The following is a 13,660-nucleotide window of genomic DNA, read 5'->3' as shown; positions in this document are numbered from 1 at the left end:
GGAGCAGTGAATAAATGGACAGAAATCACTGCCCCTCATAGAACTTATACGGAGGTGAAGAGTGAACCATGTATGTAAGTGTTATATGGCGTGTTGGGTTGAGTGCCATGGGGAAAAGTAAACAGGGTCGATGGGGTTGTGGGGGAGTGTTGATGTGAGTTAGAAGTTTTTAAATGCTTAGCCAGGGAAAGCCTCACTGAGATGACACTTGAAAATCTGAAGGAGGGAGAGCATGAGCCAAGCAGTTATTTCACGGTGTGTCAAGGTGAGGGAAGGACAAATGAAATGGTGCTAACACAGGAGCATGCCTGGTGTGGCTCAAGAAACAGCAAGGAGGGCTCATATGGCTGGAGTGGGGTGATCAGAGAGGAGAGTCATAGGAGGCGGGCAGAGAGTAAGACAGGGCGGGGGAGGGGAGAACAATCACATAGTACTTCGAGGACTTGGGCTTTTACTCTGCAATACGAAGTTCTTGAGAAGTGTTGAGCAGAAAAAGGACATGGTCTTATTTACATTTCAATTTTAAAAAGCCAACACTCTAGCTGCCATGTTAAGAAGAGACTGAGGGGGCTGGACCAAGAGGTTAGGACAAACCCGACACAGGTTTCCCCGGCTATCCGAGAGCAGAGTGACCCTATAAAACTTTTTCTAAGCTGAAATGATGGAAGGAGAAAAAGCAATTGCCTTAGGACACATCTTGCCAATGATGGAAAAAATAAACTGCGATAAAACACAGATGCTCACGCCAACAGTGAAAAGCTCAGGCGCCTTGATGCTGAGGTTCTGAGTGCAGTTCAATTCCCAGGGAAGGAGCTTGGCGGTGCCATTCTCCAGTTTTGGGTGCAGCCTCCATAGCCTGCGAGCTGCAAAACAAACACTAAACACTAGTTTTGCTTTTCTCCTTTTTTCCATAAAAGCGAAAAATCCTCTTGAGATTTCTTTCAGTTAGTAGGTATTTTCCGAAAAGCAAAGTGGCAAAACTCGAACTTTCTGAAACCTAGGAGAAACCTGTACTTGTGATAATCCAGTGAAGGATGATGGTGAGTGAGACCAGGCCAGAAACACTGAGGGTGAGAAGCTGGCAGATTCTGGATATATTTGGCAAGTAGAACAGGCCAAATTTACTAAGGCAAGGCTTGAAAGAGAGAAAAGTCAAGGAAGACATTAGCGTTCGCAGCCCGAGCTGAAAGTGGAAGGCTGACCATTGTCATTGACTGTGGGAAGACAGTGGGAGGGCAGGTTCCTTAAGGAGGAAGAAACAGAAATTCATATTAAATTTGCAATTATAAGTGAAGATGTTGGGTAAGCAACTGAATAGCCTACAGTCCAGAGGAGAGGTCTGGGCTGGAGTTACAGTTGTGGAGTTTGGTGATATGAAGAAAGAAAGTGAAAGTGGCTCAGTTGTGTCCGACTCTTTGCCACAGTCCATGGAATTCTCCAGGCCAGAAAACTGGAGTGGGTAACCTTTCCCTTCTCCAGGGGGTCTTCTCAACCCAGGGATCAAACCCAGGTCTCTCGCATTGCAGGCGGACTCTTTACCAGCTAAGCCACAAAAGAAGACCAAGAACACTGAAGTGGGTAGCCTATCCCTTCTCCAGGGGATCTTCCTGACCCAGGAATTGAACCGGGGTCTCCTGCACTGCAGGTGGATTCCTTACTAACTGAGCTATCAGGGAAGCCCTAGTTCAGAGGAGAGGTCTGGGCTGGAGTTACAATTTTGAAGTTTGGTGATATACAGTATTTAAAATCATGGGACTGCATGAACTCACTAACCAATGAGTGCAGACTGACAGAGAAGATCTCAGGGCACTCCTGTGTTTAGAGGTTGGGAAAATGAGAAGAAATAACCTAAAAACAGCCAAAGGATATTAGCCATTGAGATAGGAGGAAAGCAGTAGTGTGGAATCCTGAAATCCAAAGAATGCATTAGAAGAAGGGAATGATCAACTATGTCAAATGCTGCTACTTAGCCAAGATGAGGATGAGAATTGACTAGCAATTCTGTGTTTTGTCAACTAGCAAGATTTAGCAATATTTTCCTTTGGTCTTTTCTTTTCAGGAGAAACATTTGATTCTATAATCCCTTTTTAAACAAAAAATCACCTTCTAATGCACGCCATAATTTACCTATGTATCTTATTGTCTGCCTATTCTTCTAGAATGAAAGCTCTATTAGGGGAGGGGTTTTTTGTCTGTTTCAATACTTAATAAAATATTACATAGACTAGCATCTGATCATAGTCGAAGCTCGGTAAGTATTTGCTGAATGAACGGTTTTCAGGTCCATCGCTATGTTGGCCTGACGTTTATGAACACACCCGTTTGGCAATGTTTCTCTTGAACCATTAGAGTATGTTCTGGTCAAATCCTGAAATACTAGAATGGTTCCTCTTTGTTCAAAGCCTGGTGTTTTATGGTGCAGCCTAGCAAGCCCAGTCTGTCTGGCAGGCAATCACCCCGTTCTGTCACACCTCCCTATTCAGCACTGCAAACTTCCCTGTGAGTTGAAGAAAAAGTCCAAGGCCAGCCAGCCCTACAGAGCTCAGGACAAGACACATCTCTAATGTGGAATCAGGTATTTCAAAGGAAATGGCAAAAAAGGACATCAGACAACAGATCAGGAAATCCTTTTTAAGATGGGGTGCCCAGTGAGAACTCCCCCAATGTTTCAGCTTTGGAAACTGACAGGACCTGAAGCCTTTTCTGTGGCATCAAGTGGTGCTGAGACTTGTCACACCAGTGAATTTAACTGAGCTTCATTTTCCTTATCTGCAGTATGAAATTAATCAGGTCTATACTGCAGAGTTGTTATGCAGACTGAGAGAATTATGTTCAGGACTACAACAGACCTTAATAAATGCTATTATTCTTTTTTTTTTCTTTTTGGCTGAGCCATGCAACATATGAGATCTTATTTTCCAGACTGGGGGTTGAACCCTTGCCCCCTGCTTTGGAAGCTCAGAATCTTAACCACCAGACTGCCAGAGAAGTCTCAATGCTATTATTACTTCATAATTACTTTCCATTTGCTTACTGTTTACAACTAACATAAAGTGGAAGAGCTTTTTTTTTTTTTTTAATTGTAACTCCATACAGTAAAAAAGGAGAAATACAATACTTGTCCTTTTGTTTCTGGCTTATTTCACTCAGTGTAATGTTTTCAAGGTTCATATAAATTGTAGACAATTTTATTTTTAAATTGCATTTTTTCTTAAGAATGAGAAGTTCTGCAATATGCAATCTCTTATGTGGTAAAAGAGTGGTTTGAATCTTTTTCCATGACCACTCAATTCTCATGTTTTATGTATTCCTCCTAAACAAGAACAGAAAATACCTTTATATTAATTCAAATATTTGTGCCCATTAGCAAAACTTATCAGGATAACTTATTAGCAAAGTTATCCTGATATAGATCTTATATAGATATGTTAAATGAAACTGGCCCTTTTTATCTGCAGGAAAGGAATAGAGACACAGACATAGAGAACGGACTTGTAGACACAGCGGGAGAAGGAGAGGGTGGGACGAATTGAGAGTAGCATTGAAACATATTCATTACCATGTGTAAAACAGATAGCGAGCGGGAAGTTGCTATATAACACAGGGAGCTCAGCCCGGTGCTCTGTGACAACCTAGAGCAGTGGGCTGGTTTGGGGGGTGGGAGGGAGGTTCAGGATGGAGGGGACATATGTGTATTCAGGGTTGATTCACATTGTTATATGGAAGAAACCAACACAATATTGCAAAGCAATTATCCTGCAATTAAAAATAAATCTTAAAAACTGGTTCTTTAAATTGACACAAAACAAAACAAAACAATTATTGAACACAAGTGGCATCACCTCTAAATTATGGCCATCCTGTTTATAAAACTGGAAGTTGCATTAAAATTCCACAAGGCGGCAGACTGGTTCCATTAAATCAGGTTTACTGCATTGATTTAAATACAATCTAAACAGTCTGTATCAGCATTCCCAAGTTAAAAAAAACTTTCTGAGCCAACACAAGGAATCTATGAACGCATTTTCTCCCAGAAACAACTTTGCAAATGATGATTAATTTTGTAAATCAGTTCATAAGTCTTTACCATTAAATTAGTTGCAATAGAATCATAGAAATTTACACATAAACTTAAAAATGATTTAACTATATAATTCTTGCCCCGATGCAAATATATTTATTCTTGGCTTAAAAAAACATGGCAGTTCTATTGTACAGCACAGGGAACTGTACTCAGCATTATGTAATAACCTAAGTAGGAAAACAATCTGAAAAAGAATAGATAAATATATAACAGCATTGCTTTGTGTGCATCTGAAATTAACACACTGTAAGTCAACTATACCCCAATATAAAATAAAAATTTTTTAAAGAACCCTTATATTTACCTTTCCTCTTAACAAAATGCCAGTGGAAATTTAAAATTTTACAGTTGCTGTGGAAAATGGTATGGCAGTTCTTTAAAATATTAAACATAGAATTATGATTCAGCAATTCCATTTCTGGGTATATACTCAAAAGAACAGAAGCAGATACTCAAACAGATATTTGTTCATAGCAGCATTATTCACAAAAGACAAAATATGGAACCAATACTACATCATTGGACAAATGGCTAAATGCAATGTGGTATATACATACAGTGGATACTATTCACCTTTCAAGAAGAAAGACTGTGATACATGCTTCAACATGGATGAACATTAAAAACATTATACTAAGTGAAATAAGCCAGACTCAAAAAAACAGATATCATATGATTCCATTTATATGGTGTACTTAGAATAGTCAAATACATGGAAACAGATCCAAGGGCTGGGGGTAGGGAAGATAGGGAATTATTCTTTAATGGATACAGAGTTTCAGCATAGGGTGGTGAAAATGCTCTGAAGATGGGCGGTGGTGATATTTCACAACAGTATAAATGTACTTAATGCCAGTGAACTGTCCGCTTAAAAACGGTTGAAGCAGTACCATTTATGTGTTTATATTTTACCACACACAAAAAAGGCATCATAAAATAAAATTCAAGTGCAGAAAATTTATCGTGTATGCGCTCATGCTCAGTTGCTCAGTTGTGTCCAGCTCTTTGTGACTCCATAGACTGTAGCTTCTCAGGCTCCTCTACTTATGGGATTTTCCAGTCAAGAATTCTGGAGTGGGTTGCCATTTCCTTCTCCAAGGGATCTTCCCGACCCAGGGATTGAACTCGTATCTCCTGCCATCTCCTGCATTGGCAGGTGGATTCTTTACCACTGAGCCACCTGAGAAGCCCCACAGAAAATTAATAAAGAATACTAAATGGGATGGGACTTCCCTGGGGGTCCAGTGGTTAAGAATCCACACTTCCACTGTAGAGGGGTGCGGGCCCCATTCTCAGTCAGGGAACTAAGATCCCGCATGCTTCACAGTGCAGCCAAAAAAATAAAAATAAAACTCCCCCACCTTACTGTATATACTTAAAATTTATAATTGTACATCCACACCCTTGTATAAATAAATAATTTGTACACTGTACAACTAAATTACCAAAAGTTTTACAGGAAAATTTACTTTTTAAGTTTTCATTGGAGTTCTATAAGCTTTAATACATATGTAGATTTGTGTAATAATTGTTAGAATCAGGATACAGACTGGTTCCATCACCTCAAAAAAACTTGCATTACCATTTTATAGTGACACCCTCACCACAACACTAACCCTGGGAAACTGCTGACCTGTTCTCCCTATCCTATTATCTCCTCCAGAATGTCATACAAATGGAAATATCCAGTATATAACCTCTTGTTATATCTCTTCCACTTAGCACAATGCCTTCGATATTCATGGAAATTGTATATATCAACTGCCCAGTTTTTTTAAAGAGAAAAGTAAAAAGTTTATTGGAAAAGAAAAGTACATGTGGAATGATGCAGGGGTGAACTTCGAGAGGGAACCGGGGCAGTCTTCTGGGTCTTTGTGTTCTTTTTGGCCAATTGTATTGGTTTTTTCGTTTTTTCCCCCATTCCTGAGCATTGCTATTTTGTTCCTTACTGGATAATACTGCATGGAGCAAACACCAGAGTATTATGTATCCATTCAACTGTAGAAGGATATTTGGGTGGTTTCCAGTTTCTGGCAATCCTGTATAGAACTGTTATACAAGTTTTCACGTAAATATAAGTTTTAATTACTCTAGAGTAAACACTCAGAGAGGGACTGCTGGGTCATAATGTAAGTTTACTTTTATAAGTAACTGCCAAAGAGATTTTCACAGTGGGTGTACCTCTTTGCACACCTGCCAGTGTATGCAACTCCCAGATGTTCTACATCCTTGCTGGTAATTGGTATTGTCAGTGTTTTTTATTCTAGCCATTCTAGTAGGTGAGTATCTTATCTTATCTGGTAGGTGAGTATCTTATCATGGTTTGAATTTCCCTAATGGTTAATGATGCTGAACACCTTTCATGTGCTTATTTAAATATCACCACATGTCCTTTTTGGAGATATGTCTGTTCAAGTCTTTTGCCCATTTAAAAAAAGCAGGTTGTTTTATTGGAGTCTGAGTTTTTTATATGTTCTAGATACATGTCCTTAATTGAATGTTATTTGCAAATATTTTTCTTTCAGTCTGTTGAGTCTCTTACATTCTCAATAAAACAAAATTTTTCATTTGATGAAGTTCAAGTTATCAATTTATTCTTTTGTAGACTGTCTAAGAGCTCTTTGCCTAACCCCAGGTCCTGCGGATTATCTCATGTGTTGTTTTCTAAGAGTTTTATGGTCTTGTACTTATGATCTATTTCGGGTAAAATTTTGTACAAGTTGTTAGGTTTAGGTAGATGTTCTTTTTTTTCCTGTAATGTTCAATTATCCCTATTCCATTTGTTGGAAACTTCTGAGTTCTCCATTGTGAACAAATAAGTTGGCTATATTTGTGTAGGTCTATTTCTGGACTCTGTTCTGCTCCATTCATTTGTATATTTATCTCTTAACCAACACCAGAGTCTTGATTATAGTAGGTTTATAGTTAGCCTTAGTTTTTGAGAAGATGACTGTGATTGACAAACTGTAGTTAGATTGATTAAGAAAGAAAAAAGATGCACTTTACCAATAGTAGGAATGATATCACTCTAGAACTTCTGTTGTTAAGAGGATAAATGAATACTCTGCACAGCTTTATGTCTATAAATGTGGCAACTTACATATAATGGACCAATTTTTTGAAATACATGAATTACCGAAACTCATTAAACATGAAATAGATGGCTTGAATATTCCTTTATCTATTAGAGGAATTGAATAGATAGACTAAAAACCTTCAAAGAAAACTCTAGGCCCCAGATTGTTTCAATGGTGAGTTCTAACAAAAATTTAAAGAAGAAATAATACCAATTCTGTAATTAACCATTTCTAGAAAATAAAAAAAGGAAGAAACACTCCCCTCCTCATTTTATGTAGCCAGCATTCTTCTGACACCAGCATCAGACAAGAACAGTACAAGAAAGCTGCAGACCAATATCCATCATGAACTTAACAGAAACAAAAATCCTCAACAAAATATTTGCATATTGAATCCAGCAATATACACAAAGGATAACACACTGGGCTTCCCTCATAGATTGGTGGCAAAGAATCAGCCTGCCAATGTACCAAGACACCGGTTTGATCCCTGGGTCAAGAAGATCCCACATGCTATGGAGCATCAAAGCCCATGCGCCACAACCATTCAGTCTGTGCTCTAGAGCCCAGGAGCCGCAACTACCGAAGCCCCAACCTCCTCAGAGTCTGTGCCCCACAACAAGAGAAGCCACTGAAAGAAGAAGCTTGTGCATGGCAACTGGAGAGGAGCCCCGGCTCTCTGCAACTAGAGAGAAGTCTGCACGGTAACAAAGACCCAGCACAGCCAAAAATAAACGGTTACATCTAAAAAAAGATAACATATCACGTACCATGAGATTTACCCTAGGTATGCAAGGTTAGTTCATTAATTAAAAATTAATCTACCATACTAAATGTATCAACTGATACCAAAAAAGCTTTTGACAAAATTCAACATTCATTCATGATGAAAATTCTCAGCAAACTGAGTAGAAGAGAACTTCGTTAAGATGATAAAAAGGCATCTCCGAAAAACTTACAGCTAACACCACACCTAATGGTGAAAAACTGACTGCCTCTCCTGCTAAGATGAGAACAAAGCAAAGATGCCCAATGTCACTGTTCCTATTCAACATCACACAGAAGGTCTTAGCCAGGGACTTCCCTCGTGGTCCAGTGGTTGAGACTCTGTGCTTCCCCCACAGCAGGTACAGGTTCCATCTCTGCTTGGGGAACTAAGATCCTGTACGCTGCACAGCACAGGGGGGAAATAGGGGAGAGTCTTAGCTGATGTGACAGTCATAGTTTAAGAAAAAGAAACCAAAGGCATACTACATAGAAAATGTCAAGCTATCTACAAAAATCTCCTAGAATAAATGAGTTTAGCAAGGTTGTAGGATATACAGTTAACACAGAGAAGTCAATTGTATATCTACATATTAAAAGAAATTAAAAATTGAAATTTAAAAAAGAATGATTTATAACGTCAACCCAAGTGGCACTAGTGGTAAGGAACCCACCTGTCAATGCAGGAAACATAAGAGATGTGGATTCAATCCCTGGGTCGGGAAGATCCCCTAGAGGAAATGGCAATCCACTCCAGTATTCTTGCCTGGAGAATCCCTGGACAGATGAACCTGGTGGGCTATAGTCCACAGAGTCACAGACTCGGACACAACTGAAGTGACTTAGCATACAAAACCACAAAAGACTTAATTTCAATAAAATGTTTGCAGAATTTGCAGGCTGAACACTATACACTGATGGAAGAAAACTTCAAAGACTAAATAAATGGAGAGATATACTGTTGCTCAATGATCAAAGACTAAATATAGTGGTCAATTCTTCCCAAATTCATCTTTAGTTTTAACCGTAATTCTAATGAAAATACAAGCACAATACTTAAAATATTTTTTATATATTTTTTATATATTTATATATATAAAATATTTTTTATATATTTCTGCCATACAATAACAAGGATCAGTCATAATTATACATATATCTCCTCCCTCTTGAGCCAACTTCCCTTTCCCTCATCTCATCCCTCTAGGCCATCAGAGTGCCAGACTGGGCTCCCTGTGTTATATAGCAACTTCTCACCAACTATCCATTTTACACATGGCAGTGTGTGTATACCGATGCTACTTTCTCCATTCATCCCACTCACTCCCTCCCCCAGTGTGTCCACAACCCATCCTCTCCATCTGTGTCTCCATTTCTTCCCTGCAAATAGGTTCATCAATACCATTTTTCTAGATTCCATATGTTTGTGTTAATATATTTTTCTCTGACTTGCTTCACTCTGTGTAACAGGCTCTAGGTTCATCCACATCACCAGAACTGACTCAAACTCATTCTTATTATGGCTGAGTAATAGTCCATTGTATATATATACCATATCTTCTTTATAAAGGTCCGTCTAGTCAAGGCTATGGTAGTCATGTATGGATGTGAGAGTTGGACTATAAAGAAAGCTGAGTGCCGAAGAATTGATGCTTTTGAACTCTGATGTTGGAGAAGACTCTTGAGAGTCCCTTGGACTGCAAGGAGATCCAACCAGTCCATCCTAAAGGAGATCAGTCCTGGGTGTTCACTGGAGGGACTGATGTTGAAGCTCAAACTCCAATACTTTGGCCACGTGATGTGAAGAGCTGACTCATTGGAAAAGACCCTGAGCTGGGAAAGATTGAGGGCAGGAGGAGAAGGGGAAGACAGAAGATGAGAGGTTGGATGGCATCATCGACTCAATAGACATGGGTTTGGGTAGACTCCGGGAGTTGGTGATGGACAGGGAGGCCTGACGTGCTGCGGTTTATGGGGTCGCAGAGTCGGACATGACTGAGCGACTGAACTGAACTGATGGATGTGGTTGCTTCCATGTCCTGGCTATTGTAAATAGTGTATAATGAGGGTACATGCCAAGCATAATACTTTTGGAGACTGAAAAATTGATTCTAAAATTTACATAGGAAATCAAGGAAATAGAATAGCCTAAACATTTTGGGGAAAAAGGTATGCATACTTGGAGAATCCATGATTTCAAGACTTAACTGATTTCAAGAATTATTATAAGGCTACAGTAATAAAGACAGAATAAAAACTTCAGTAATAGACTCAAACAAATATGGTCCAAAAGCTGTAGTAATAAAAACAGTGTGATGCTGGCTTTAGGATAAATATATAGACCAATGGAATAGAATAGAGAGCCCAGAAATAAACTTATAAAATATGGTTTTCAACAAGGGTGTCAAGACTATTCAGTGGAGGAAAGGACAGCAACAAATGGTGCTGGGAAAACTGGATATCCACATGCAAAAGGATGAAGTTGGACCTTTATGTAACACAGTTAATTCAGAAAAATTAACTCAAAATGGGTCAAAGAGCTAAAACTATAAAACCATTAGAAGAAAACATAGGGGGAAACCTTCATAATATTGGACATGACAATGATTTAGACATGACACTAAATTAAAGGTACAGGCAACTAAAGAAAAAACAAATTGGACTTCATCAAAATAATTTTTTTGTGTGTGCTGAATGACAGTATGAACAGAGTAAAAAAGCAACTCAGAGTGAGACAATATATTTGCGAATTGCATTATCTCATAAAAGATGAATATTCTGAATATGTAAAGAATTCCTACAACTTAACAACAAAAACCAAACAACTCAATTTAAAAATGGGCAAAGAAATCTGAGTAGACAATTCTCTAAATAACATATACAAATGTCCAATAAGCACATGAAAAGATGCTCAACACCATTAGACATTAGGGAAATGGAAGTCAAAACCACAATGAGGCATGACTACCAAAAAGCAATAAACAAACAGAAAACAAATACTGGTGAGGTTCCAAAAACTGGAACCCTGGTACTAGTGGGAATGTGGCATCGTGCAGTCACTGTGGAAAACCATATGGCAACTCTTAAAAAACAGACATAGAATTACCATATGATCTGGCAATTTCACTTTTGGGTATATTATATACCCCTCAAAGAACTGAAAGCAGGGAAACAGATATCTGTACTTATGTTCATATTAAGAGTAGGGTACTTGCAATAGCCAAACAGTGGAAACAACTCAAATGTTCACTGATGAGTGAATGGATCAACAAGATATGCTATATACATATAATGAAATATTACTGAGCCTTAAAGGAGAGAATTTTTGAGATATGTTTCAACATGGATGAACCTTGAAGACGTTATACTAAGCAAAATAAGCCAGACTCATGTGGGCAAATATTGCATTGTATGACTCCACCTATACGAGGTACCTAGAATAGTCAAGCAGTAAGTAGGGCCATGGTTATCAGGAGCTGGAGGAGGGAAAAAAGGGGAATTATTGTTTAAAGGGTTGAGCTTCCCAGGTGGCGCTAGTGGTAAAGAATCTGTCTGCCAATGCAGGAGACATGAGATGTGGGTTCAATCCGTGGATGGGGAAGAGCCCCTGGAGGGCTTGGCAACCCACTCCAGTACTCTTGCCTGGAGAATTCCATGGACAGAGGAGCCTGGCAGGCTATATATAGTCCATAGGGTCGCAGAGTCTGACACAACTGAAGCAACTTAGCATGCAATGCACATTTCAGTATGGGATGAGGAAAGAATTCTGGAGCTGAATGTGGTTGATGACTTCACAGTGTGAACGTATGTATGTAAAGCCTCTGAACTGTACTTAAAACTGGTTTAAATAGTGAATTTTATGTCTTTTCCTTTTTTTAAAAAAAGGAAAAAAATCCATGCTAGCTATCAATGACATAGCTATAGAATTGTGGCAGCTTGCTACTTCCTTTAATATTCATTATACTTTGTATGTAAGCATATAAGTTGGGAGTTTCAAGCGCCACTCCATCTTTGGAATAGGAGTTTCTTTTTGGTCTTTATCAGTTCCTCCCTCTCTGCACATCTCCCTTCCTCTCCACTGCTACTCTTTCTTAAACCCTTGACTTCATAGGATGGGGATATTCAAGGAGACAAGTCTCTAGACTTCTCAAATTCTAGTAAGTTTGTTTCTAATATGCTGAAATGCTTTTCTTTAATCCCGAATGAGAATTATATTAAACTTGTATCTTTCCACTTCACTCTGTTAACATGGTTTACTACAGTAATGGGTATTCTGTTTAGGCATCTTTGTATTCCCAGGGCCACCTTACTTGATTGAAACATACACTTCTGAGTTTGATTTGCTGTTTCATTTAGGATTCTTGCAGGAGACGTACGAGATGTGGGTTTGATTTCTGGGTTGAGAAGATCCCCTGAAGGAGGGCATGGCAACCCGCTCCAGTATTCTTGCCTGGAGAATCCCATGAACAGAGAAGCCTGGTGAGCTGTGTATGATCCATAATGTTGCAAAGAGTCAGACATGACTGAAGTGACCATGCATTCACTTTTGCTTTCCCTTTTTGTACTATCCTGTGAGGTTTTGTAAAGGTCTGGAGTTTTATCCAATTTAGAAGCTATAAGTTAGCCTGTTTGTCTTGTGGATTAGGACATAAGACATGAACTTCTGGGACACAATGGACTTTACTGTTGATAGCATAGCAAGCAGCATGAGCAGCATTTGAGACCCTCTTGAGCATCAGGTCTCATAGGAGCCAAGGGAAAGTTCGCAGGTGGATGGTGCACATGCTGAGTTTGTGTGGCACTGAGGAACACTGAGCCTGGGGAAACCATCTCTCCTATACAAGGTCTGCTCTTTGTCTTCCACCTCATCTTTCAAGGTTGTTCACTGAAAATTGGCCCAGACAGAATTTTCAGGGCCTTTCATTCTTGACTTAACTGCAAGAACATATAGGGAGTATTAAGGTATCAGGCAGATTGCCTTTCCCAGAATGGTTTTGTATCAAGTTACATTAATCTCAATTAACATGATGAATATTCTTTTTTTCTAATCCCATAATCTACTTGGGTAATACGTGTTGCTTGAAGTTTTGGTAAATCTACAGCAAAAGGGTGTTATTTTGAGAGAGGCTCGGGACAACTGTGATGTGGTGGTCATTTTAACAGTTACTGATTTTCAATTTTTTCCTGGAGTGGACATTGATATTTTTTCCAGAAATATTCATAATTAATGATTGTTAATTATGTTAATTATCCAAACAATTAATGATTGTTTGGATCTACTACATCTCTATTTATGTCTCCTTCTTTATTCAAGATATTATTTATTTGTACCTTTTCATTTTCTATCAGTCTGTTAAGTGTTTTCCCCCAAACAGCCTTTGGTTCATATTCTAGTTTCTGCATTGTCCTCTGATCTTCAATCTCTCCCACATGGAGCCATGGGAACCAACTCCTTAAATCTTCTATATACTCACTAGTGAGTTCAAACTGGAGTGCAAAGTATGGTTGCTATCATCCTGTTTTGTGAGCTGGTCCAGCACACCTTCAATCTTCAAAATTTCTGTGAAGGAAGTAGGTACAAGTCGTCTCCCAAACTCCTGGAGGAACAGTTTCCAGTGTTCAGAATTTCATCTTGCACTGACCCAGCAGTGGCATCAGGGCGGGTCTGTGGGTTTCTGGAGCACAGTAATCATTTAGCCTGAGAAGATGTCCCATTTTATCCTTTCAAGCACTC

Source organism: Dama dama, chromosome 27, assembly GCF_033118175.1.
Source record: "Dama dama isolate Ldn47 chromosome 27, ASM3311817v1, whole genome shotgun sequence".
NCBI lineage: Eukaryota > Metazoa > Chordata > Mammalia > Artiodactyla > Cervidae > Dama > Dama dama.
Note: the sequence above shows the minus strand (reverse complement) of the source record.